Raw genomic sequence first — 25,586 nt, 5'->3', positions numbered from 1 at the left:
ATAGGCAGAGCAGGACAAGGCAGTTTGTATCATTAGGAACCTATCACTGAAAGAACTATACCTCAGCTTTGTCATATTAATAGCTTAAGCTTTATGTGTAATGGATAGCTTGTATGTGTCTGTTTATATGGCTTAGATCAGGGGTTGGCAAACTTTTTCTGTGGAGTGCTAGATAATCAAATATTTTAGGTTTTGGAGGCCATTTACAGTCTTGGTTGAATGTTCCTGTTTGTTTGTTTTTTATAATCTTTTAAAAACATAATTTTTTTTTTTTTTTTTTTTTTTTTTGTGATGGAGTCTCGCTCAGTCGCCCAGGCTGGAGTGCAGTGGCCGGATCTCAGCTCACTGCAAGCTCTGCCTCCCAGGTTTACACCATTCTCCTGCCTTAGCCTCCCGAGTAGCTGGGACTACAGGCGCCCGCCACCTCACCCGGCTAGTTTTTTGTATTTTTTAGTAGAGAGGGGGTTTCACCGTGTTAGCCAGGATGATCTCGATCTCCTGATCTCGTGATCCGCCCGTCTCGGCCTCCCAAAGTACTGGGACTACAGGCTTGAGCCACCGCGCCCAGCCAAAAACATAATTTTTACATTGTTGTCTCAAGAGCCAAACAAAAATAAGCCATCTGTGGACTGGATTTGGCCAGGGGACCTAGTTTGCTGACTCCTAGGTAATAATTGGCAAAGTAATTGTCCATATAGCCCATACCATGAAATGTCTTGTATCATCTTGTCTATGTGGTGGTTTGGTGGGTTTTATGACTATCATGTATATATTTTTCCTTAAGTTATCCTAAAAGAAAATATGCAGAAATAAGTGCTACTGTAATTGTTATTTTGTGGCCAGACTTCTAACAAGAGCCTAGAATAGGTCTCAGAATTAGGAAGTGAAAGATGAAAAGCCTTTGAGTCAGGCCTTACTACAGTGAAAATAGCTACACAGTGGCTTGATTTAGAATTTGTATAAGAGTAGGTATATCAGCTGCCTGTGCTGGTTTTACATTTTTTAAAACACAGCTGGCAGGTTAAAAACCTTGTCTGGGGTGCTGGTGGTCTATAAGTGACAACAGGGGAGCAGGCAGTGGGGAATTTTGTTTTTAGAAGTAGTCTAGGATGAGTTAATAAAGGGACAAACAGTTGGACATTCTGCAGTACTCAAGGAAGAATCACTGTTATGGAACAGTCTAATAATTGATACTTACATTGATGAGCTTGAGTCATCAAGAAAAGATTGTATCACGTTCACATTAAGGCATGGAAGGAAGACCTAGAGATCTCTTTACAAATATTTCAATTAAGATTATTTTAAGATAAGTTATGGTGATTTAAAGGAGATAAATATCAGTTATTTTGAAAAGTAATTTACATGAAACCTCTGAAGTTTTTAAATTTGTAGATACGTATTTCTAAGGCAGTTCTGTTTTCTTCAGTATACTATGGTTCATGTGCCATTACCAGGTGGATAGTGATGCCTCAGGCTATGGCTGCACAAATCAATTGGCTGGGGCTACTGTATTTTTTGTGGCATCAAGAGAGTAAGAATATTCATCATGAGAGCATTTTTTCATTAAGCAGGCATCAGTACGTTCCGTATATCGGGGTTAGTAGTAGGTGCTGGAAAAAGTACAGATGTATAAGATGGGAAGCTACCTGGACGAAATCAATGATGTTTCTTTCTTCCTGTTAAAAACATTAAAAGCAACCAAACAAAATAATGAAACTTAACTTTTGTACTTTAATTTATTATTAGCATTTTTCATACTTAGGAAGTACATACACTACCACAATTTTAAGGCAGTATAAACCTTTTGATTTAAATAACAGCCTTCATAAATTGCTACTTAATACAATTTATACTTTTTAAATTTTACTTTAAGGAGAAATTCATGCCCTCCCTGTGTTTTTGTGAATGCTTGAAACAGCTTCACCATTCCAGCTGTTTCTGTTTGCTAAACAGGAGATAAAGTACCTTGGATGGTAACTCAAAAGTCTAGATCTGAGTTCCAACTTCACCACTTATTAGCTATATAATTTTGGGTTAGTTTCTTGCAATCTTGGTTTTCTAAGCATTAAAATGGAGAATAATATCTATCCTGTTTTCCTCACAGATATTGTGAGAACCCACAGAGATGTTGGAAACCATAAAAACATGAAAGTACATACCATAAAAGTGCTTACATTAATACTACTATATTGGAAGCAATGCAGCCTTTTTTTTTCTTTAAAAAAAAAAAAAAAAGACCAGAGTTCAAGCTTTATCCTCCAAAATTCTGTAAACATAGTATGTTTCCAGTAAACATTCAGTTTGCTCAAAAGTTTTAACATCTTTCTTGGCAAAGAGAATGCATATACAAATTTTCCATTCTTATTAATCTTTTAGTACGGTTCATATCCAGTGCCTCTGTCCCTTTTTGCAAGGGAAACTGATCATCTCTGTCGAACAACTTCAGCTGTTCTTTCCATAGTGGGGCAAAAATATGCAAAAAGTGCATTCCTTATGATTTTCTTTTTTCAAGGGGAAGACTGTTTCTGTATTTATAGTAATAAGGTCTACTTCTTGAGCTCATTGAATTTTAGGCCCTATACTTGCTTATTTTAAAAATCCTGTACAAACCTACCAGATATAAGGCGGTATTTTCATTTTACAGATGAACTATACTTCTGATTGACTTCCATATCTCTTCCTCCCTCACTTCTTGATTTCTCTTATGGACTAGTTGCTGGAAATACAAAGTGCAATGTATACTTTGAAGTAAGCCTTTGGTAAATTAGATTGTGTATATTAATCAGCCTCTATCAGAAATGCTGGGAAAAAAAGGGTTGTATCTGTTTTTTTTCCTCAGAATCCATATTTTCATATATATTTGAACTTTTTAAAAGTTAAATGATTTCGCTTCACTGTCTACTTCTTCAGTGAGGGATTACTTTAATTGGTTTGTGTATATTGTCTTCTAAACCTACAGACGCATAATTTGGGAGGCAAAAAAATCTTCTTACTTCTCTAGGGGTTCTAAGCAGATATTTAAGTACACTTTAAATCACAGTTTACACTTTTATTAGAAAATAGGTACGTGCTTTGCTTTGTAGAAGTATTTGTCACATACAGCAGCTACTTTTGTTGAGCCATAACTTGAAGAATTCATTATTTTGTTTACTTTAAAATCAGTTTTTCTTAAGATTTGCTTAAATAAAAAGTGAAAAATCAAAATTTGTGATTTTATTAGGTTTAAATCTTCTAGTTTTTTTTTTTTTTGGTTTTCTTAAGACAGACATTCTCAATTATGCCTTTGTTCTTATGACTTGATTTTTTTCTGTGTAATATTTTCATTTGCAATATATACTTTAAAAAAACCATTTTTAGCATAGTACCTTCATAGTTTATGAAGTACCTTTTTGTTTCTTTAGTAATTATTAGGATCAGCTTTTCTCGATGCTTCAGATTGGTATTCCTTAAATGCCATAGTTTGTTAGCAGTTTTGTTTTAATCACTTGAACCTTACTAAAACTGGCCTAATGTGTGTGATAGAGTAGCCTTTGGGTAAAATGTAGGGGCAACTGCCCCTGCAACCATCTTTTAGGCTGCTTCCAGGATATTTAAAAAACATGAATTTATTCCGATCATTCCTCAGTTTTAGAAATTGAAATCACAACACAATTCCTGCTGCCTTAATTATAATTTCCTTTGTCTTTGAGAGTCCATACTCTGTTAATATCCTATTGTATCAACATTTCTTACCTCTTTACAACTTTGTAATATAGTATAGAGAACATGTTTCACATTAGGCAGCCATAGGATTGTTGACTTCTCATACTGGCTATATAGAAACACGAGTGTGCTACTTCACCTGTGTGAGCCTTGGTTCCTTCATTTTACAGTGTAGTAATAATAGTAGCTGTCTCCTAATATAGACTACAGGAATTGAAAGATCCTATTTAGCATGACAAGTAAAATGCTTGCCATAGCATATTTGTATCTAGAACTTTGACATACATGCCTGATCATTGTCACTCAGGCATCCTGCATATCATTCATTTATTCATTTGTCCATCATTTGTTGAACATTTAAAATGTCCTAGATACTTAGAATATGAATGTCGAATGTCACAAAAATGAATGTCACACTCTCTCCCCTTTAGAAATTTACAGAACAGGATGAGAGATAATGATATGTAAATAAATACATATTTTTAAATAATTAAAATATGTCGGGTCTTTTCACTTGTATGAGTCCTTCCTGTCTTTTAATATTTAACTGTTAATTGTTTCCATAATACCGACAGAATATCTGGTTGTATATATCATACTGTAATGTATATATTTTTACTTGTCTAAATCAGCTATTCAACTATGAACTCCTTGAGTTTGACAAGTACTGCTGGAGTCAGCAACTTTTTTTTAATATTAGAGAAGATAGTAAATATTTTAGGCATTGTGGGCCATATGGGCTCAGTTGCAACTACTTAAACTGTGCTATAGGAGCACAAAAACAGCCATAGAAACAATGGACGTGACCATGTTCCTATTAAACATCATTTACGAAACTAGGCAGCAGACCATATTGGGCCTACAGGCTTTAGTCTGCTAACCTCTGCAATGCTGTATGCATACCCTGTGCTTGACAAATAAAAGGCACTTAGTAAATAATATGATTAATAGGTGTTAAACACTTTGTATGTTCTGGGTGCTATTGCAAAAAACTTTGCATGTGTAAGTTTACTTAAGCCTTGCAACATCTCTCTGCAGTAGATACTATCATCACCAAATGTCATAGAGTAATAATAGAAGTAGTTTCATTAAAAGGTAGGAACATGACGTTGGTCCAGAAGTCTTAGGCAATACATTAAGAACAAGAAAAATAACCTGTAAAGAAAGGGGGAAATGTATCACTATTATTATTTAGAGTTGATGTGACTGCTTACAAATACAAATAAATATAATACAAATACAAATAAAAAATATGAGATAATGGAAAATGATTTGAGTTAAAGAATTTCAGTAAGCTGACTGGCTATAAAATAAAGTTAGAAAATTCATTAGCCTTCTTATATATCAACAATAACCAACTATGAAATACAGTAATAAGAAGTAGCAGCCTAAACTGTAAAGTACTTAAGATTTTAAAATGTATAAAAGCTATGTGAAGAAAACTGCAAAAAGATGTGAATGGATGGAAGAATATTCCTGAATGTGTCAGCTTAATGCTATAAAAATGGCAGCTTTTACTAAATTATTCTGCAAAGTCAATATAGTTCTAATCAGAAATTCAACAGGATTTTAAAAATGGAATTTGACAAACTGATGGTTCAAGTTTTGAGAAGGGAGCTTGCACAAGAATGGCCAAGTAAATTTCAAAAAAAGTATAATAAATGGGAATATACCCATCAAAGGTCAAAACATTATAAAATTGCAAGTATTAAAATAAGAATTTGGGGTAGGAATAGGCATATTGATCAAAGGAATAGAATAATAAATTCAGGAGAAGATCCATGGATAAAGAAGAATTGTATGATAAATGAATGAGTAATGGAAGAACTAGTCTATAAAGGGTCTAATTGAAGTAAATCTGTCTAATTGAAGTAAAGATAGTTGGGTACCCACTTCATGACACTCTCAAAACTAAGTTTCAGGTGGACTAAATGGTTTTGTTTTGTTTTGTTTTTTGTTTTTGTTTGTTGTTTGTTTGTTTGTCTTTGAGACAGAGTCTCGCTCTGTCACCAGGCTAGAGTGCAGTAGTGTGATCTCGGCTCGCTGCAAGCTCCGCCTCCTGGGTTCAAGCAATTCTCCTGCCTCAACCTCCCGAGTAGCTGGGCTTACAGCTGCTCACCACCACGCCCAGCTAATTTTTGTACTTTTAGTAGAGACAGGGTTTCACCATTGGCCAGATGGTCTCTATCTCTTGACCTTGTGATCCACCTGCCTTGGCCTCCCAAAGTGCTGGGATTACAGGCGTTAGCCACCGCGCCCGGCCCCAGCTGGACTAAATGTTGATAAATAAAAAAGGTTTATTATTGTTATTTTTTATTATACTTTAAGTTCTAGGGTACGTGTGCACAATGTACAGGTTTGTTACATATGTATACATGTGCCATGTTGGTGTGCTGCACCCATTAACTCGAATGACAAAACTTTTAAAAGTTAATTTTAAAAATTGTTGGAGTAGAGAAGGCTTTTAAGTGAGACATCAAACTTAGATGCCATTTAAAAAGGAAGGCAAGCAATAGACTGGGATAAAATATTTGACATGTAATAGACAGAATTAATATTCAAGGTATATAAGGTGTAACTACAAATCAATATGAAAAAGATAACCTGATGGAAAATGGGAAAGAATGTAAGCAGGAAATTTATAGAAGTAGAAATACAGGTAACCTGTTAAGTTGTGAAGAAATATTATTGAACCGAATATAAATAGCTTCATCTTTTTAGGAGAAAAATTTGGCAGTATCTGTCCATTTTAAATGTACATTCTCCTGAACCAGAAGTTTTATTTTTATATGTCTGTAATATAGAAATGCTATCATACGTTAATAGAGAGTATTGCATGATTATTCCATGCAGAGGAGAAAGTGTATGAAGGGATACTGGAAGTAATAAGGTCATCATTAGAACAGTTAAATTATGGTGTGCCTTTACACCATAATATTAGATACTTACGAAAAAACATGAAATAGACATAGATGTACTTCTTAAGATATTTTACATGAAAGGGCAAGATACATATAATACATACACAAAGACACAGTTCATACACCAAAAAATACAATACACAAAAGCAGTGTATATGTTTTCACTTATGTAACAACCAATCCCAGAAAACCTAATACACAAGTAAGTGCAGAGAAAAAGACTGGAAGGGTACACCACAGTTGTTAGCCATAGAAATGGAAGCTGGATTAGGGGTCAGGAAAGAGTTAAAAACGATGTTTGTATGTATATTTTCAAGTATAAGCAAGTACAGCCTTGGTGATATAACAAACATAACAACACATGCAAGGCTTTGTTATGATTGGTCCTGATTAGGTCCTTTCCTTCTGGGTGGACAGCTTTGATTTATGTCAGTTTTCCCTGCGTAATTTTTAATAGCACTTCCTTTCACTTGCAGAAGCTTCCCAGTTGGTGTCTGAAGTCATTGGTGTTTTTAGAAATAGCAATTTCAGTATAGTGTTGGATCTGAAACGGTGTTAAAGTGGGTTAAAGAAGTGAGAATTCTACCAGTGACTCTTAACTTCTATAACCACAACTGCCAACCAAGACAAAATAAAGTGCTTTTTATTTTCAGAGTTTCTGTTATAAAAACACTTTGCTTTTTTAAATATAAAGTTATAATTTTGAATGTAGTTTTTTTTCAAGTCCCATATTTCTGAATATTTTGATCCTCCCCTTTAATATTAGAACCTAATATTTTAAGACAGTTAATGATAGAGGTCAAGAGAGGAATCAGAAGCTTGAGAGGAAGACAGAGTAAAGAGAACTAAGTTGCTTTTTTTTTTTTTTTTTGAGATGGCATCTCACTCCGTCACCCAGTCTGGAGTGCAGTGGCATGATCTCGGCTCACTGCAACCTCCGCCTCCCGGGTTCAAGTGATTCTCCTGCCTCAGCCTCCCGAGTAGCTGACACTAGAAGCATGTGCCACCAGACCCGTCTAATTTGTTGTAGTTTTTAGCAGAAATGGGGTTTCACCATGTTGGTCAGGCTGGTCTCGAACTCATGACCTCGTGATCTGCCCACCTCAGCCTCCCAAAGTGCTGGGATTACAGGCATGAGCCACTGCGCCTGGCCTGGAAGATTTTTTAAAAGAAGTTGAAGGAAGACGAGTATGATTAGGGACAGTCTTTAACCAAGGCATAGTTGTAGATTTATAAACGAAGAGTCTAGGCCGGGCGCGGTGGCTCAAGCCTGTAATCCCAGCACTTTGGGAGGCCGAGACGGGCGGATCACGAGGTCAGGAGATCGAGACCATCCTGGCTAACACGATGAAACCCCGTCTCTACTAAAAATACAAAAAACTAGCCGGGCGAGGTGGCGGCGCCTGTAGTCCCAGCTACTTGGGAGGCTGAGGCAGGAGAATGGCGTGAACCCGGGAGGCGGAGCTTGCAGTGAGCTGAGATCTGGCCACTGCACTCCAGCCTGGGTGACAGAGCGAGACTCCGTCTCAAAAAACAAAACAAAACAAAACAAATAAACGAAGAGTCTAGTCATCTCAGAAAGGACTACTTTAAGGACTACTGGATTCTGCAGACAAATCTACTTATAGGAAATAAATGTTTCTTGATTTTATTATGATATGGTAAAATTATTTTGGAGGAATTAGTGAAGGAAACATGTTAATATGTTTAAGTTATAGTAATATAGCAGCTTTTACACAGGAACTCTCAAACTTTGTGTGAATTTAGTTACCAGTATATTACTGTGGCCAGAAAATACTCAGAAACTACAGGTTTAATCTTCAGTCCAAAAATCACACTGATAGGTATAACTAAGAATTTGAAGTTCTACAAAAGCAAAGTTAACAATCTATAATATAAAAACTACAATTTTGTATAATACTTATAAAAAGGACAATAAAATATTTGGAAGTGAAAATAGGATTGTCTTAGGTGTAGTTGCCTTTTGGCTCTAAAGGGTAGCCTGTGTGCTCCAAAGATGCTAGACACCTAGAGCTATATGTGGAACTTAAGAAGATGTTACTTAAAAAAAGAAAAACTGATCTGTGTGCACACTATCAGTCCTTTAATGGATTGGGGTTCATTTCTTGGAAGCAATTCTTTCTCTCTTCTTTCCATAGTTTCCTGACTGGAAGTATCTTTTTGAACAAGATTTCCTTTGAAGTCTATTTTAACAGAATTTTCATGTTAGTATTAAGGTATAGTTTCTTAGTGGGAGAATGGGGACAGTATCTCCTAAATGCTGAATTAAATTTAAATTTAGTATATCTGACTAAGAAGGGTAAGGACGGTGGCTCTGAATGCCCCCTTCCCTTTTAAACCTTTCTTCACTTAAGGGACATAAAAGAGTGAGGCTTATCCATCCTACCCATACTACCCTTTCCTTCTTTCCAGTGGCTGTGGGATTGGAGAAGAATAAGATAAATAAGTTATAGTAAATTTGTTGCTAACAATCTGTGTAAATTATTGATTTCCTTGTAAGTGTATGAATACATTCATTAGGTTAAATTGTTGATATTTTAAAGTTTTTGACCTCAGTGGCAATTTCATATGGTTTGACCTATTGCATTACAAAACTATGGCTATAATCACTGCCCTATATATAAAAATGTTATTGCACTTAAACGAAAATACATTATAACTTATTTAAATAGCATAAATTTGTGCGCGCTTTGGCAGCACATATGCTGAAATTGGAACGATGCAGAGGAGATTAGCATGGCCCCTGCGCAAGGATGACACACAAATTCGTGAAGCATTCCGTGTTTTTCAGACTCTAAACCAACAAAGATAAAAAAAGAAAAAGAAGAGCATTACATAATGGTAAAGGGCTCAATGCAACAAGAAGAGCTAACTCCTCTAAATATGTATACACCCAATACAGGAACACCCAGATTTATAAAACAAGTTCTTAGGGACCTACGAAGAATCTTAGACTCCCACCAGTAATAGTGGGAGACTTTAACACTCCACTGTCAATATTAGATCAATGAGAGAGAAAATTAACAAGGATATTAAGGACTTGAACTCAGCTCTGGATCAAGTGGACTTGATAGTCATCTGCAGAACTCTCCACCCCAAAGCATAAATTCATAAACAGTACATCACTGATGAAATGTAACATCCAAGCCAAATTGGAATGTTTATGAATACACCTACTTTAGCAACAGGTAAAGCCAAAAATATTGTTACTGCAGATATGTATCATTATACATTAAAGGGTTAAACAACCTTCTTCAGAATCTAAATTGCATATGAGAATGATAAAAGCCATAATGTAGTAATTTATAATTTAAAAGCTTGTAGTATGGCCAGGTGCTTGACTCATGCCTAATAGTCCCAGGACTTTGGGAGGCTGAGGTGGGAGGATTGCCTGATCTCAGGAGTTTGAGACCAGCCTGGCAACATAGCAAGACCTTGTTTTTACTAAATAATAAGTAAATAAATAAGTAAGCCAGGCATGGTGGCACATATCTGTAGTCCCACTACTTTGGAGGCTGAGGTGGGAGAATTGCTTAAGCCCAGGAGCCTGCAGTGGGCCATGATTGTGCCACTGCACTCCAGCCTGGGTGAGAGAGTGAGAACCTGTCTCAAAAAAAAAAAAAAAAAAGCTTGTAGTAATTTATAAGTTAAAGGTAAAGCTATCAGACATGAAAACCTTAGAGAATGAGAGCTGTCTCAAAAAGAAAAGCAAAGAAAGCTTGTAGTAATTTATAAGTTAAAGCTATCAGACATGAAAACCTTAAGTGTTCAGCAAAGTACTGATAAACATATACATTTAAGGAAACTATGCAGGGCTGGAGAAAGAGCCAACTAAAAAGATTGTATATAGAACAGTATCCAAACTCACACAGGGCCAGAAGAAATGCCTGTTTCCACTAGCTAGAACAGAAAGCCTCATAATTTACAAGGCATTCAGTAGAGTACTCTGGAGGGTTTTGCATTAGTAGTGGGGAAAAATTAATTACACATTAAATGCAACTCTGTTCTTGCCTAATCCATCGTAAAACCAAGTCCCAAAGAATCAAACTTTGTCCTAGTCCCTTAGCCACATCTTAGAACAAATCTTGAGATTATTTATAGAAATACAAAAATATCCAACAGCCAACAAGATAAAGTTGACATTATCTTACATTCAGTTCAACTTACTGAGTCTGCAAAGAAGCAGGAAAGTACAAACCATATTGAGAAAAATCACTTGAAATTGGCCTTCAAATGATACTGATGATGATAGTTATTAAAACAGTTATGACTGTTAGAGAAGCTAACAAAAAGATTGAACATGTTAAATAGAGACACTGTCTAGATTAAAATTATGTATCAAAGACATACTACATTAATAGCATGTTAGACTTTGTCAAAGGAAAGATTAGTGTACATGAAGATATAGCAATAGAAACTATCCAAAATGAAGCACAGAAGAAAGAAAATAGAATTTGGAGACAATAACTGAAAAAATATTTGAAGAAATAATGGCCATTTTCCAAAATAGATATAAACTATAAACCAATAAGCACAATAAGCATAAGAAAGATGAATAAAACTCTACTAAGACACATCATAATCAAATCACTTAAAGAGAATTTTTTTCTTTTTTTTTTTGCGGCGAAGTGTTGCTCTGTCGCCAGGCTGGAGTGCAGTGGCACTATCTCGGCTCACTGCAACCTTCGCCTCCCAGGTTCAAGTGATTCTCCTGCCTCAGCCTCCCGAGTAGCTGGGATTACAGGTGCAAGCCACCACACCTGGCTAATTTTTGTACTTTTATTAGAGATGGGGTTTCCCCATGTTGGCCAGGATTGTCTCGATCTCTTGGCCTCATGATCTGCCCACCTTCGCTTCCCAAAGTGCTGGGATTACAGGCGTGAAACACCGTGCCCGGTCCATGAAAGAAATCTTAAAAGCAGCCAAAGAAAAACCAGGACAAAGATAAAGGTGACATCAGATCTGTCATTAGAAACAATGTAAGCTAGAAGACAATGAAGCAATATCTTTAAAGCATTTTTTTGCAAAAACTGTCAACCTGGGACTTTTTACCCAGGTAGACTATCTTTCAAAATAAAGGCAAAATAAAGATTTCAAATATACAAAAGCTGAAATAATTTATCACTTTCATTTCTGAACTAAAAGACATGTTAAATAGAGTCCTTCAAGCAGAAGGAAAATTAGATCACATGGAAACTTGGTCACAAGGAGTTCAGAGTACTGTATGTGGTAACTACCTGGGCAAATATATACGATTTAGAAAAAAAATTATTATTTAAATGTCTTTGAAAGACAAATGACTGTTTAATATAAAAATGATGATAGTTGTCAGGTGTGGTGGCTCGTGCCTGTAATCCCAGCACTTTGGGAGGCCAAGGCAGGCAGAATGCTTGAGCCCAGGCGTTTGAGACCAGCCTGGGCAACATGGTGAAATCCTGTCTCTCCAAAAAAAAAAAAAAAAAAATACAAAAATTAGCCAGGCATGGTGGTACATGCTTGTAGTTACAGCTGCTCGGAAGGCTAAGTTGGGAGGATCGCTTGAACCCAGGAGGCAGAGATTGCAGTGAGCCAAGATCACACCACTGCATTCTAGTCTGGGCAATAGAGACCCTGCCCTCCCCTCCAAATCCCTAAAAAAATGGCAATGTGAGGTTTAAAACATGTAAAAGTAAAATATGCAATGATAATAGCAAAAATCCCAGAGAAATTGCAGATTTATTGTTGAAAGGTTCTGATACATATTCCTGAAGTATATTACTTAAAGGTATACAGTAATAAGTAAAAGAGGTGTATTAGAAACTTTAAAGAAACCGCTCAAGTAACAAAGAGTTGTAGCCTATAAATCAAGAGAGAGGAGATGGTATAATAGGAAATAATTAAACATGAAGCAGATAAAGAGGGAAAAGGGACAAAGAACATTTGAAACAAATAGCAAGATGATGATGTAAATCCAATCATATCAACAATCACATTACATGTAAATAGCCTAAATACTACAATTAAAAAAGTCAGGGATTGTTATATTCAATTTTTTTTTTTAAATTAAGACCCAAATATTTCACATCTACAAGAAATCCACTTTAAGTAAGTTAAAAGGATGGAAAAAGATATACCATGCTTACACTATCCAAAAGAAAACTGAAATCACTAAGTTAAACCAGAAGTTAGGTTACAGAACAAAAAATTCATACCAGGGATAAAGAGGATTATTTCATACTAATAAAGGGATTAATTAAGAAGGCATACAGTTATAAGTATTTATGCATTTAATATAGGAACTGGCCTGGGGGCAGTGGCTCATGTTTGTAATCCCAGCTCTCTGGGAGGCTGAGGGGGTTAAATCACTTGAGTTCAGGAGTTCGAGACCAGCCTGGGCAATGTGGTGAAACTCCGCTCTACAAAAAATACAAAAATTAGCTGGGTGTGGTGGCACATGCCTGTAGTCTCAGCTACTAGGAAGGCTGAGGTGGGAGGATTGTTTGAACTTGGGAGGTTGAGGCTGCAGTGAGCTATGCTTACACCACTGCACTCCAGCCTGAGTGACACAGCAGAAACCCTGTCTCAAAAAAAAGGAAAAAGAAAAAAAAAAAAAAAAGAGAGTGTTTCTAAATATATGCTGAAACTTGCAGAGAGAAATACAGATGGTCTTTAATTCATGATGAGGTTATGTCTCGATAAACCTAACTTGTTAAAATATATCAAAAATGCATTTAATTCACCTAATCTACTGAACATCGTAGCTTAGCCTAGCCTATCTTAAATGTGCTCAGAACACTTATATTATCATATGGTTGATGAACAAAATCATCTAACACAAAACCGATTTTATAATAAAGTGTTGAATGTCCCTTGTAATTTATCGAATACTGAAAAGTGGAAAACCGAATGGTTGTATGGATACTTGATGTATGGTTTCTACTAAATGTGTATCTCTTTTGCTCCATCAGAAAGTCCAAAAATTGTAAGTTGAACCATCACAAGTTGGGGATTGTCTGTACATAAATATGCAATTTTAGCAGAGATTTCAATACCCCTCTCAATAAATAAATAGAAAGTAGAAAGAATGTAAAGCCTAAAACTATGACATTTCTTTAAAAAACATAGGAGAAAATCTCTGTGACCTTGCATTAGGTGAAGATTTCTTAGGTATAGCCTTGAAAGCACCATTTATAAAATGGCAAATTGATAAATTGTACTTTATCATGATTTAAAACTTCTCTTCAAAAGACATTGGTAAGAGAATATAAAAGCAAGCCGCAGACTGGGAGAAAAAATATTTGTAAATCACTTATCTAGTAAAGGACTGGTATCCAGAATATATAAAGCACTATCAAAATATATATAAAATATATAAAGCACTATCAATAATAAGAAAACAGTCTAGTATTATGGACAAAATAAACAAATAGTCAACCAAAAATATACCTGGATGACAAATAAGCACATGAAAACAACATCATTGTTCATAGAAATGCAAAGGCTCCAGTTTACAGATAGTTAGTAGGAAAATATGAGAGATGATGGGTAGGTTCATTATCTTAATTACGGTAATAGTTTCACAGGTGTATTTATGTGTCAAAATTTATCCAATTGTACACTTTTAAACGTGCAATTTGATATATGTCAGTTACACCTCAGCAAAACTATTTCAAAAATCAAGAGTAGTTGACACATTGTATTAGGTTAGTGCAAAAGTAACGGTGGTTTTTGCCCTTGCTTTCAATTAAAAGTACCATTTGTACCATTAAAAGTAATGGCAAAAACCACAATTACTTTTGCACCAAACAAGTAGTTATGACAACTACTTGGTGCGTGTTTGTTTAATACATTTAACTAATTACTCTGCCATTTCAACTTTCAACGAAGTTGAAAGTTTCAACTTTGTTTGTTCTGCAGGAAATAGCAATTTCAATCTGAGGACAGTATATCATACTCTCCTAGTATATCAATTTGACCGTAATATCCAAAGACAATTAAAAATTCTTCATTAAACTTGATTCCTTTACAAATACTTTCTTATCCTTAGGTCAGTATTTTCATCTGTTTCTAGTTGAAGGATAATGTATTCACATCTGGGATGAGGCTTTCCAGAATGAGGTATACACCTTACATTGTTATCAACTTTACGTCCTTATTATCAGTTAGTACTTAATGTAAAAATTTATTTAGTCTTAGATTTGTGTTGTCCAAAGACTAGCAGCATCAGCGTAACCTGGGAACTTACTAGAAATGTGATTGACTGGGCCCCACCACACACCTGTTGAATCAGAAACTCTGTGTGTGTGGCCCAGGAATCTGTTTTAATAATCCCTGTGGGTGATTCTGATACATACCAGGATTTGAAAGCTGTGATCTTAGAGCAACAGTAGGACTTTAGATTCTTAGATACTTATAGTAGTTTCATTTAAAAAAATCTCATATGATAGCACACTTAAGATTTGTACATTTCTGGTAAAAGGAATTTGGCAAAAAAAATTTTAATGAAGATTCATACATTTTATCATACATGAACTTTTGTTTTAAGGAACTAAAATTTTGAATGCTAGTAACATGCAGAAGTGTTTAGGAGTGAAGTATACTAATGTCTGCTACTTTGAAGTGCGTTAAAAAAAGATCACTAGAGGAATACATGCAATTAAAACCTGTCAATTTTAGAAACTAGGTGACAAGTATATGGGTGTTTACTGTTCAGTTATTTCAGCTTTTCTGTAGGTTGAAAAAATTCTCATAATATAAAATCCTTCCTTGACTTCTTTTAACATTTTTGATCAAGAGAGTGAAATGTGCCCGGAATGTGCTCTTAGGCAAAATAATGGTAGATAGTAATGAAGTTTTAATATCTTAACAGCAATTAGGAATAAAGATATAGAAAACTGTGTTTCACTAGATTGATAATACATTTGTTAATCTTAGAAACTGGCTATTTGAGATTTTTCTAATCAAATTAAAATTGGTTATTAAAGTGTGATCTTGCTGGTGTTCTTTAAATTACCTCCATTGATTATCTCTTGATATATCCAGATAAAAAGATTCATCAGCTCTATATGATCTAGTTAAAGTCACTTTTAAGGACAGATACAAATTATTGATTTTTTCATAAATAAAAAATAGACTAATATGGTCTTCAGAAATAAAAAAATTACTTTTAAAACATTATTAAAGTCATGACAATCAAATGGATAGTACTTAGATTAAAAGAGGTTTTTAAAGACATGGCAAATAGTAGTGTGCACATCTAATACAAATCCTGATTCAATCAAGTTTTAATAAAAATTAACAAGACAATGCAAAATTTGAACACTGACTGCATATTTGATGATTTAAGGAATTGTTAAAGTGTGTGTATGGTAATGGTTTTGTAATTATGTTTTAGAAAGGAGTTCCTATCTTTCAGAGATACTTATTGAAATATTTGCAAATGAAATTTTGGAATGTCCTAGTTGTGTTTCATAATACTACAAGACAGGAAGTGGGGTATAGATGAAACTAGACTGGTCATGAGTTAAAGCTGGGTGATGAGTACATGGGGTTCATTATACTATTATGTTTACATTGGTGTATGTTTGAGATTTTCCACAATAAAAGGTTTTAAGAAAGATGTAGGTTAAATTTAACTCTTACAGCATGATCTGAGAGCGAAATTATCACTTATTACAGTGTTTCAGTGAGAAAATATTTTCCAATTATATCTGACTTTGAAACAAATAATAATAATAACAATAATAAATTCTCAATATGTTACCCAGGCTGGTCTCAAACTCCTGGGCTCAAGTGGTCCTCCTGCTTCAACTTCTCAAAGTGCTGAGATTACAGTCATGAGCCACTGTAAGGGTCAAAGACCTTTTTATTTGTTTCTTTCATTAAATTATCAGATATATCTGATTTCTAACAGAATACTGCAAAGCAGCCTATTTCTTGATTGAGGACGGCCTTTTTTATTTTCTTTTTAGCATAACACTCTTAGTTGTAGCCTTTTTTTGTACCAAATGTTGTACTGTTTTATACTTCCAATACCCAAAGAAATGAAAAAAGTGAGCATGGGGGAGAGAAAGAAAAGCAAGGAACTGGATTAAGCATAAATCTTTTGAATTATAAAATGTCTTTTTAAAAATTTAATATCAGTCATTGAAAATGATTGATAACACTGTCTTCTTACCATTCTCCTCCCTTCTTACTTTCTCTACCAATATACATTTCTTTTATAAATATAGAAGAAAAAAGCAAGATTGCCTATTATGTCTTCATAAAATTTCACATTAACATATGGAAGTTTAAGGTGAACTGAAGTAATGCATGTAATTATATTTTTAAGAGCCATTTTTCTGCAGTACAGTTGACATCAAAGAGGGTAATTCAAAGAATTAATTAGTTTTGGCCAAAATATAAAACAACCTAATATCCTGTTCTTATTGTTAAATATAATCTATGAAATACTTGTTTTAGGTTTCTGGTAAGAAATGATAAGATAATTTTGCAGAGTGACTCCCATGACTTTCATCTCAGGAAATTCCACCACAGGTAATTTCAAATACCTTATTTTTAGTCTACTGTAGTCAAGTTTAGAAGATAAAAAATCCAAACGTTAAAAATGAAACAGAAGTCTACATTGGAAAAATACACTTTAGGATATCAGTTCATGAGATAAATTAGTAATCTGGATAAAGTCCAAGTTCTAGCAAAATTTATTTAAATTCTCCTGAAAGGGTGCTTAGATGGTTGAGAAGCCAAATATGTGTGGTTGCCTATGGCTCTTCAAGACTATTAATTTTTAAATCAAAATTTTGATGGTGGTATGAACCATATTCATATTATAAAAAAAAGCCTTGAGAAATAGAGAAAAATGGTTACATAATCTCACCATCTTGATACAATTGCTACTGTAATTCTAATATTTTTATGTAACATTTTGTTCATATGTGTATTTTTAAAAACTCCTAAATTCTAGAGTTAAATGACTAAAACTCCTTGGAGTATAGTCAGCCTTCCATTTCTGGGAGTTTCACATCCACGGAGTCAGTCAACCATGGATCGAAAATATTTGGAAAAAAATGGATTGTTGCATCTGTACTAAATATGTACAGACCTTTTCATTATTCCCTGAAGAATACAGTGTCACTATTTACGTAGCGTTTATATTGTATTAGGTATTATAAGTCATATAGAGATGATTTTTACATAGCATTTATATTGTATTAGGTATTATAAGTCATATAGAGATGATTTAAAGTATACAGAAGAATGTGCATAAGTTATATGCAAATACTACACCATTTATGTAAGGAGCTTAAGGTTTTGTGGATTTTGGCGTCTTTGGGGATCCTGGCACCAATCCTTTGTAGAAACCAAGGAACAACTGCATATGATAGTCTTGTGGTTTCACAAATGGCTCTGGAGACCTATAGTTTTTAGTTTGAATTAGACACATCAGAAAACCACATCAAAAGACATTGGATTTCAGCAGGGCGTGGTGGCTCACACCTGTAATCCCAGCACTTTGGGAGGCCTAGGTGGGCAGATCATTTGAGGTCAGGAGTTTGAGAGATGGTGAAACCGCATCTCTACTAAAAACAAACAATTAGGTGGGTGTAGTGTCAGGCGCCTGTAATCGCAGCTACTTGGGAGAGAGAGACAGGAGAATTGCTTGAACCCAGGAGGCAGAGGTTGCAGTGAGCCAAGATCACACCACCGCCCACCAGCCTGGGTAACAAGAGCGAGACTCTGTCTCAAGAAAAGAAGACATTGGATGTCTCAATCTAAATGTACAGATTTTTCCTATCAGCACTTCTGTTATGCTATTGCTGTAATCCAAGATGTAATCCCGCTTTGCATTTTCCCACATGCTTTGTAGACAAAAAGAACTGAAGTTTCAAACCCCAGACCAAGCTTATTCTCGTAAGATATCTACCTTAGTTTCTAGGTCTAAGCTGTTGTCATCATGTATATAACAAATCTAGGTGAATTAACAGATATGAATAATAAGGTTAAGGAAGAAAACTAGCAGAATACATGTGTAAGGAAACAACAGATTCAGAATTATGTCCGTGACTGAGTGAGAAAGCATCTAATAGTGTTATGAACTGAATGTATACCTCCCAAAATTCATACATTGAGCCCTAACCACCAATGTGACAGTATGTGGAGGTGGGGCCTTTGGAGATAATTTGGCTTAGATGAGATCATGAGCATGGGGTCCCCATGATCAGATTAGTATCCTTATAAGACGAAGAAGAGACCTGAGCTCGTATGCTCTCTGCCTTGAGGACAAAAGGAGAAGGTAGCCATCTGAGAGCCAGAAAGAGGGCTCTTACCAAAAAGCCAACCATGCTAGCACCCTGATCTTGGACATCTTCGCCTCCATAACTGTTAAAAATTATGTCTGTTGTTTAAAGCACCCAGACTGTTATTTTGCTATGGTAGCCTAAGTTGATTAAGACAGTAATTGGTACTAAGAAATAGGGGATTGCTATAACAGGTACCTAAAAATGTGGAAGTAGCTTTGGAACTGTATAATGGGTAGAGGCTGGAAAGGTTTTGAGGTGTGTCCATAAAAAAAAAAAAAAAAGCCGAGATTGCTGCAACCAGACTGCTAGGGGCAATTCCAGTGAGGGCTCATAGAGAAAAGAGGAGAGCTGGAGAGAAAGCCTCCATCTTCAAGGAGGACACAAATAATCATGAACAGAATGTTGTTTGAAACATGGGTGATAGGCCATTCTGATGAGGTCTTGGATGGAAATGAGGAGCATGTTTTGGACAGTGGAGAAAAGGCAATCCTTGTAATAAAGTGGCAAACAATTTGACTGAATTGTGTTTATGTTCCAGTGTTTTCTAGAAGGGAGAACTTGTGAACTATTAAATTGGGTATTTAGGTAAAGAGATTTCTAAGCCAAGTGTTGAAGGAGCAATTTGATTGCTCTTCACTGCTTATTCAAGTTGAGCATCCCTAATTTAGAAATCCGAAATATCAAAAATCTGAAACTTTCTGAGCTTTGATATGATGCCACAAGTGGAAAATTCCATCATGTGATGGGTTGCAGTTAAAATAGTCAAAGCTTTGTTTCATGTACAAAATTATTTAAAATATTATGTAAAACTATCTTCTGTCTATGTAGGATGTATATAAAACATAAATGAATTTCATGTTTAGACTTGAGTTTCATCCCTAAGATATTTCATTATGAGTTTGGTCCCAAGCATTTTGGATAAGGGATAGTCAACCTATAGTAAAATGTAAAAAGAGAGAAATGAATTGAATAAAGAATTATTAAGCAATAAGGCACCAGAACTTAAAGATTTGGAAAATTCTCAGCATCTCCATATTACAGAAATGCGAAAGAACATTTGGAAGAGAACATCAAAGGTGTGGCTGGCTGACCATTTGCTAAGGAGATTAGTGTGGGTGTAAACCATGGACCTAATCAGCCATCTCAACTGAAGCCAGGAATAGAGACAGAATTATATTAGAAACACTGCCAGCTGAGATTAAAGGAAATAGAGAACATGGGATAGAATGAAGGAAGGCTGTGAACATGCATGATCATTTCAGAAAAGGGAGAAGGACTCCAAAGGCAATTCAGAGTCATCAGGGCTACTACTCCCACTACAGATCCAAAGTGCATGGGCCCATAGGGTGAGGCTCCTTCCACCTCAGCTTTAAAGGGCAGGACTGCCCTGCAGCAGAGCCTCATGGGAAGGTCCCTGTGAGAGTGCTGCATGGTCAGGGCTCCACCAAGCAGAAGGGACAGGTCACCTCACTGAGCCATGGGAGTGATGCTGCCATTTCAGTGTCTGGAAGGCAGGACCATTACTCCAGTGGATATGGAAAGTAGAGCATTGAATCAAAGATGATGATTCTCAAGCCTTAAGATCTAACGGTATTTGCCTTGGTAGGTTTTGGACTTGCTTGGGACATGTCACCCCTTTCTTTCTTCTGATTTCTCTCTTTTGGAGTGGGAATGTCTGTGCTATGCCTGTCCCACCATTGTCTTTTGCAAATACGTAACATATCTGGTTTCACAAAAGCTGGAAAGGAATTTTGCCTTAGGATGAATTGTACCTCTACCTTCACCCATATCTGATTTAGGTGATACTTAGATGAGACTTTGGACTTTAGAGTTGATACTTCAGTGAGTTAAGACTTTGGGGGCTGTTGGGATAGAATGAAAATGACATGAATTTTGGAAGGTCAGGGGCCGAATATTATAGACTGAATATTAGTGTCTCTCCAGAATTCATATGTTGAACCCCTAAGCCCCAAAATGATAGTATTAAGAGGTGGAGATTTGGGGAGCTAATTACTGAAAATAGTTAGGCTTAGATGAGTTCATGAGGGTGAAGCTCCCATGCTGTGATTAGTGTTCTTGTATAAGAAGAGTGAGAGACACAAGAGTGTCCTCTCTCCCTCATGTGAGGCAACAGCCAGAAGATAGCCATCTGAAAGCCAGGAAGAGGATCCTTACCAAGAACCAAATCTGCCAGCACCTAGGTCTTAAACTTCACAACCTCCAGAAGTGTGACCAATAAATGTCTGTTGTTTCAGTTACACACTCTGTGTGTTTTTTTTTTTTAGTAGCAGACCAAGTTAAGACAGTTTGTAAATGTTTTCTCCCATTCCATAGAGTACCTCTTTACTCTGTTGATTGTGTCTTCTGATGCACAAAATTTCTAAGTTTAAGTCCTATTTGTCTGTTTTTGCCTTTGTTACGTGTGCTTTTGCCATCATATCCAAGAAACAATTGCCAAATCCAAAGTCATGAAGCTTTTCCCTGTGTTTTCTTCTAGAAGTTCTACAGTTTGGTTCTTACATTTGGATCTTTAATCCATTTTGAGTTAATTTTTGTATATAGTGTAATATAATCCAAATTCATTCTTTTGCATGTGGCTATCCAGTTTTTCATACATCATTTGTTAAAGAGACTGTCCTTTCCTCATTGAATGATCTTGGCACCCTTGTTGAAGATCATTTGGTCATATATGCTAAGGATTTGTTTCTAGGCTCTCTATTCTATTTCACTAGTCTATTGTCTTCCTTTATGCCAGTACCACACTGTTTTGATTCCTATGGCTTTGTAATACGTTTTGAAATCAGGAAGTGTGAGTCCTTCAAGTTTGTTTTCTTTCAAAATTGTTTTGGCTATTTGGGATCCCCTGAGATACTAGAATTTTAGAATGGATTTTTCTTTTCCTACAAAATAAGCTATTGGGATTTTGATAGGGATTGCATTGAATCTGCATATTGCTTTGGATAGTATGGGCATCTTAACAATATGAAATCTTACACTTTGTGAACATGGGTGTTTTCTGCATTTGTGTTTTTAATTTCTTTCAGCAGTGTTTTGTAGTTTTCAGTGTATGGCTTTCACCTCCTTGATTAGGTTTATTCCTAAGTATTTTATTCTTTTGGTTGCTATTGTAAATAGAATTTTTTAAATTTCTTTTTCAAATTTTCATTGTTATATGTACAAACAATGGATTTTTATGTGTTGATTTTGTATTCTGCAACTTTGCTGAATTAACTTATTAGTTCTAACAGTTTTTTTTTTTGTGTGTGTGTAATCTTTAGGGTTTTCTGCCTGTAAGATTATATTATCTGTGAATAGAGGTAATTTTATTTCTTCCTGTCCAGTTTAGATGCCTTTTATTTCTTTTTCTTGCTCAGTTGCCCTGGGTAGAACTTCCAGTACTGTGTTGAATAGAAATAGCAAAAGTGAGCATCCTTGCCTTTTCCTATCTTAAAGGAAAAACTTCCAGTCTTCCACCAGTGAGTGTGATCTTTCCTGTAGGTTTTTCATATACGGCCTTTATTTTGTTGAGGTATATTTCTTCTACTATTAGTTTATTGAGTGTTTTTTATTATGAAAGGGTGTTGAATTTGTCAAATGCTTTTTCTACATCAGTTGAGATGATCATGTGGTAACTTTAACCTTTAAAAATAATTTTTTGAAGGATAATATACATAAAGAAGTGCATATATGATCAGTATACAGCTTAGTGAATAACTTAATGCTAATCATCACATAACAGCCCCCCAAGTCCATAGTATAGTACCATCACCCAAGGAACTGCCTTCATGCCTTGCCCATGTTCCCATTGTTTCTTCCTTGTCAAAGGCAACCACTGTCCTGACTCTTAATACCATAAATTGTTTTTTTCTGTTTTTCAACCTCCTGTAAATAAAATTGTGCAGCCTGTATTCTTCTGTGTTTTTCATGAATGTTGTGTTTGTGAGATTTATCCACGTTGTTTCCTGTATCACTAGTTCATTAATTTTCATTGCTGCATATAGTCCATTGAATGAAACAGCCACAGTTTATTTACAGAGGACCTTTAGGGCTATTAACAAGTAATGGCTCCTATGAGCCTTCTTGTATCTACCAGGAATCTAATAGCTGGATCATACCTGGGTCATAGAGGATGAATATGTTCAACCTTAGTAGATAATGTCAAACTTTTCCTAAGTGATTTTACGAATTTTCATTTCTGTTCCATATGAGTTTGCCTCCATAACCTCATTATCACTTGATAGTCTTTTTCATTTCATTTTATTGGCCTCTTGCATTTCCACTTTTTTTATTTTTGAGACAGGGTCTTGCTCTATCGCTCAGGCTGGAGTGCAGTGGCATGATCTCGGCTCACTGCAACCTCCACCTCCCAGATTCAAGTGATTCTCCTGCCTCAGCCTCCCGAGTAGCTGGAATTACAGGCACCTGCCACCACACTCAGTTAAGTTTTTTATGTTTAGTAGAGACAGGGTTTCACCATGTTGGCCATGCTGATCTTGATCTCCTAACCTCAAGTGATCTGCCTACCTCAGCCTCCCAAAGTCCTGGGATTACAGACATGAACCACTGCCCAGCCACATTTCTGCTTTTGTGGAGAGTAGATTCAAGTCTCTTATTATTTTGCTATCTTTTTTAAAAAATAATTTGTAGGAGGCTGGTATATATTCAAAATGTATGCTCTTTTTTAGAACATATGTTGTAAATATCTTTTTTCAGTTTGTGATTTACCTTTTCATTCTCTTAAAGCTTTTTAAAAGAAATTACAGTTAATTCTAATGAAATCCAATATATTGTTTTTTCTTTATGTTTTAAGAAATGTATTTTATATCTTGTTTAAGAAATCTTTTTCTGTCCCAAGGTTATGAAGATATTCTGCGTTATCTTTTAGGACCTTTTCTTTGGTTAAACCTTGTATGTTCAGATCTGCAACCTCTCTTACATTTAAAACAACATTGTTTAATTTGACACTAATTAAAATATTAGACCTACAAAAAAAAAAGTTGCAAGAATAGTACAAAGATATCCAGGTTTTTTTCACCCAGAGTCTGCAAATGTTTATTTATGTATTTTGCAAGATTCCACATGCAACACTGATCCAAACATTAATATTTCACATTATTGCTACATAAATAAATGTTGACATATCAACAGTGATATGCTGGAGCTGTCTTAACTTGTGTACAAAAGTTGGTTGTTAAAATTCAGGAATTTGCAGGTCAATTTAAAATCATTGGTAGTTTGAAGTGGGCTGTGGCAGGGAAGTATTTACTCTGTGGACGTTAATACATGCTGTAAGTTATTTCTATTCTTTTTAAAAATACATCAAATATTACATTATAAAAAATAAAAATAAGTGTATAACTAAAACTAAGAGGCTGTTTGAGGTCACAAGATAAGACTAGAATGTAGAAAGTGAGTAGTAACAAAATTAGAAGTAATTTACTGAAGGAAGAAACTGACAGTATTCTCTACAGAAGGAATGAAAGGAATGTCTGGTTTCTAAATGCCAGCATTTGAGTTGCAGGGTAAAAGTTTTGAATTTGCAAGCTTAAATAAAACCAACTACTTTGGGTGTGATAGATATGGCCATACAATAAACCAATTTATAAATGAAACTTTAGTGTGTCCTAGTTTTAAAAAGACTAAAATGAAAGATAATACCTTAGGCAAATTGACCAATGTGTTGAAAATTTTAAAAAGGTAATGGCTTAAATGGAATGGTAAATATTGAAATATAGCATGTGGCTCTATACCCAATCTCTAATACCACTAGTATTGGAATTAAGTTGAAGATTCAAAAGAAAATCTGTATTTCTATTTGTAAAACTACCAGTCTATCTCTTGAAACAAAACTGTGGTTATATCTTCATTGTTACATTCTAAAATTAAAATAATAATGGCAGCCTGCAGTTTTAGCTGAACCTAGTGTATAGAATACTGCAAATAGAATAAAATGACAGAATTTAAATGGCTCAGTGGTTTTTATTTTTTAAAATTTATTAAGAAAATTGAATTGCCTACAAAATCTCTCTTTTTAATCCCAAATTAGCTTCTTGGAAATGTTTCTTACACTAACTGTTGTGATATGCAAGTGGGAGAAATAATACATTTATTGTTTCTCATAATTCTTTGTATATTCCACAGAGCAACATTATTAGACAAGATTTAAAGTACTTAGTGATTTTATTGGACTTTAAGTAATATAGGAATACAGGTTATGCCAGAAGTTAGATTTGCATTAGTTTATATATAAACATGTTTAAAGAATATGCATTTTCATGAGGCACTTAAATAATATAAAATGACACATTTTATATTATTGTGGTATTAATTATGAAATCTTTAAGTAGATACCTATACTGAATAATTTTTAAAACATTATAGTAGTTGTTGTATATCTACATGAAAAATTATTTTCAAGCTAAATCAACTTGTGAGGTTCGGCAGAGTCAGGATTTTAAATAAATAACATGAATTTAATCTCTTATAAAAGTTAACCCTCTTGACACTACTGAATTGTAGAATGCTGTAAACATTCCAAAATGTTTATTTAAATTTTCAATATAGATTCAGTGTATTTATTATTATACTCAATTTGCTCATCTTGAAATGTAATTTGCTGATGTTTTATTAGTTAACTTTGTATATGATAGACTAATATTGC

General features: G+C 35.0%; 1 protein-coding gene and 1 non-coding gene across 3 annotated transcripts in view; both read left to right on the top strand.

Moving 5' to 3' along the window:
• The window catches only part of FNDC3A (fibronectin type III domain containing 3A), a 221,055-nt gene that overhangs the window by 3,618 nt on the left and 191,851 nt on the right, over positions 1-25,586 (top strand). The window lies entirely within an intron of this gene.
• On the top strand, positions 9,330-9,432 carry LOC115894683. Its single transcript, XR_004054814.1, has one exon. It is a non-coding gene; the product is annotated as a U6 spliceosomal RNA (small nuclear RNA).

This window comes from Rhinopithecus roxellana, chromosome 18 (genome assembly GCF_007565055.1).
Source record: "Rhinopithecus roxellana isolate Shanxi Qingling chromosome 18, ASM756505v1, whole genome shotgun sequence".
Taxonomy (NCBI): domain Eukaryota; kingdom Metazoa; phylum Chordata; class Mammalia; order Primates; family Cercopithecidae; genus Rhinopithecus; species Rhinopithecus roxellana.
This window is presented reverse-complemented; position numbering and strand designations above follow the sequence as displayed.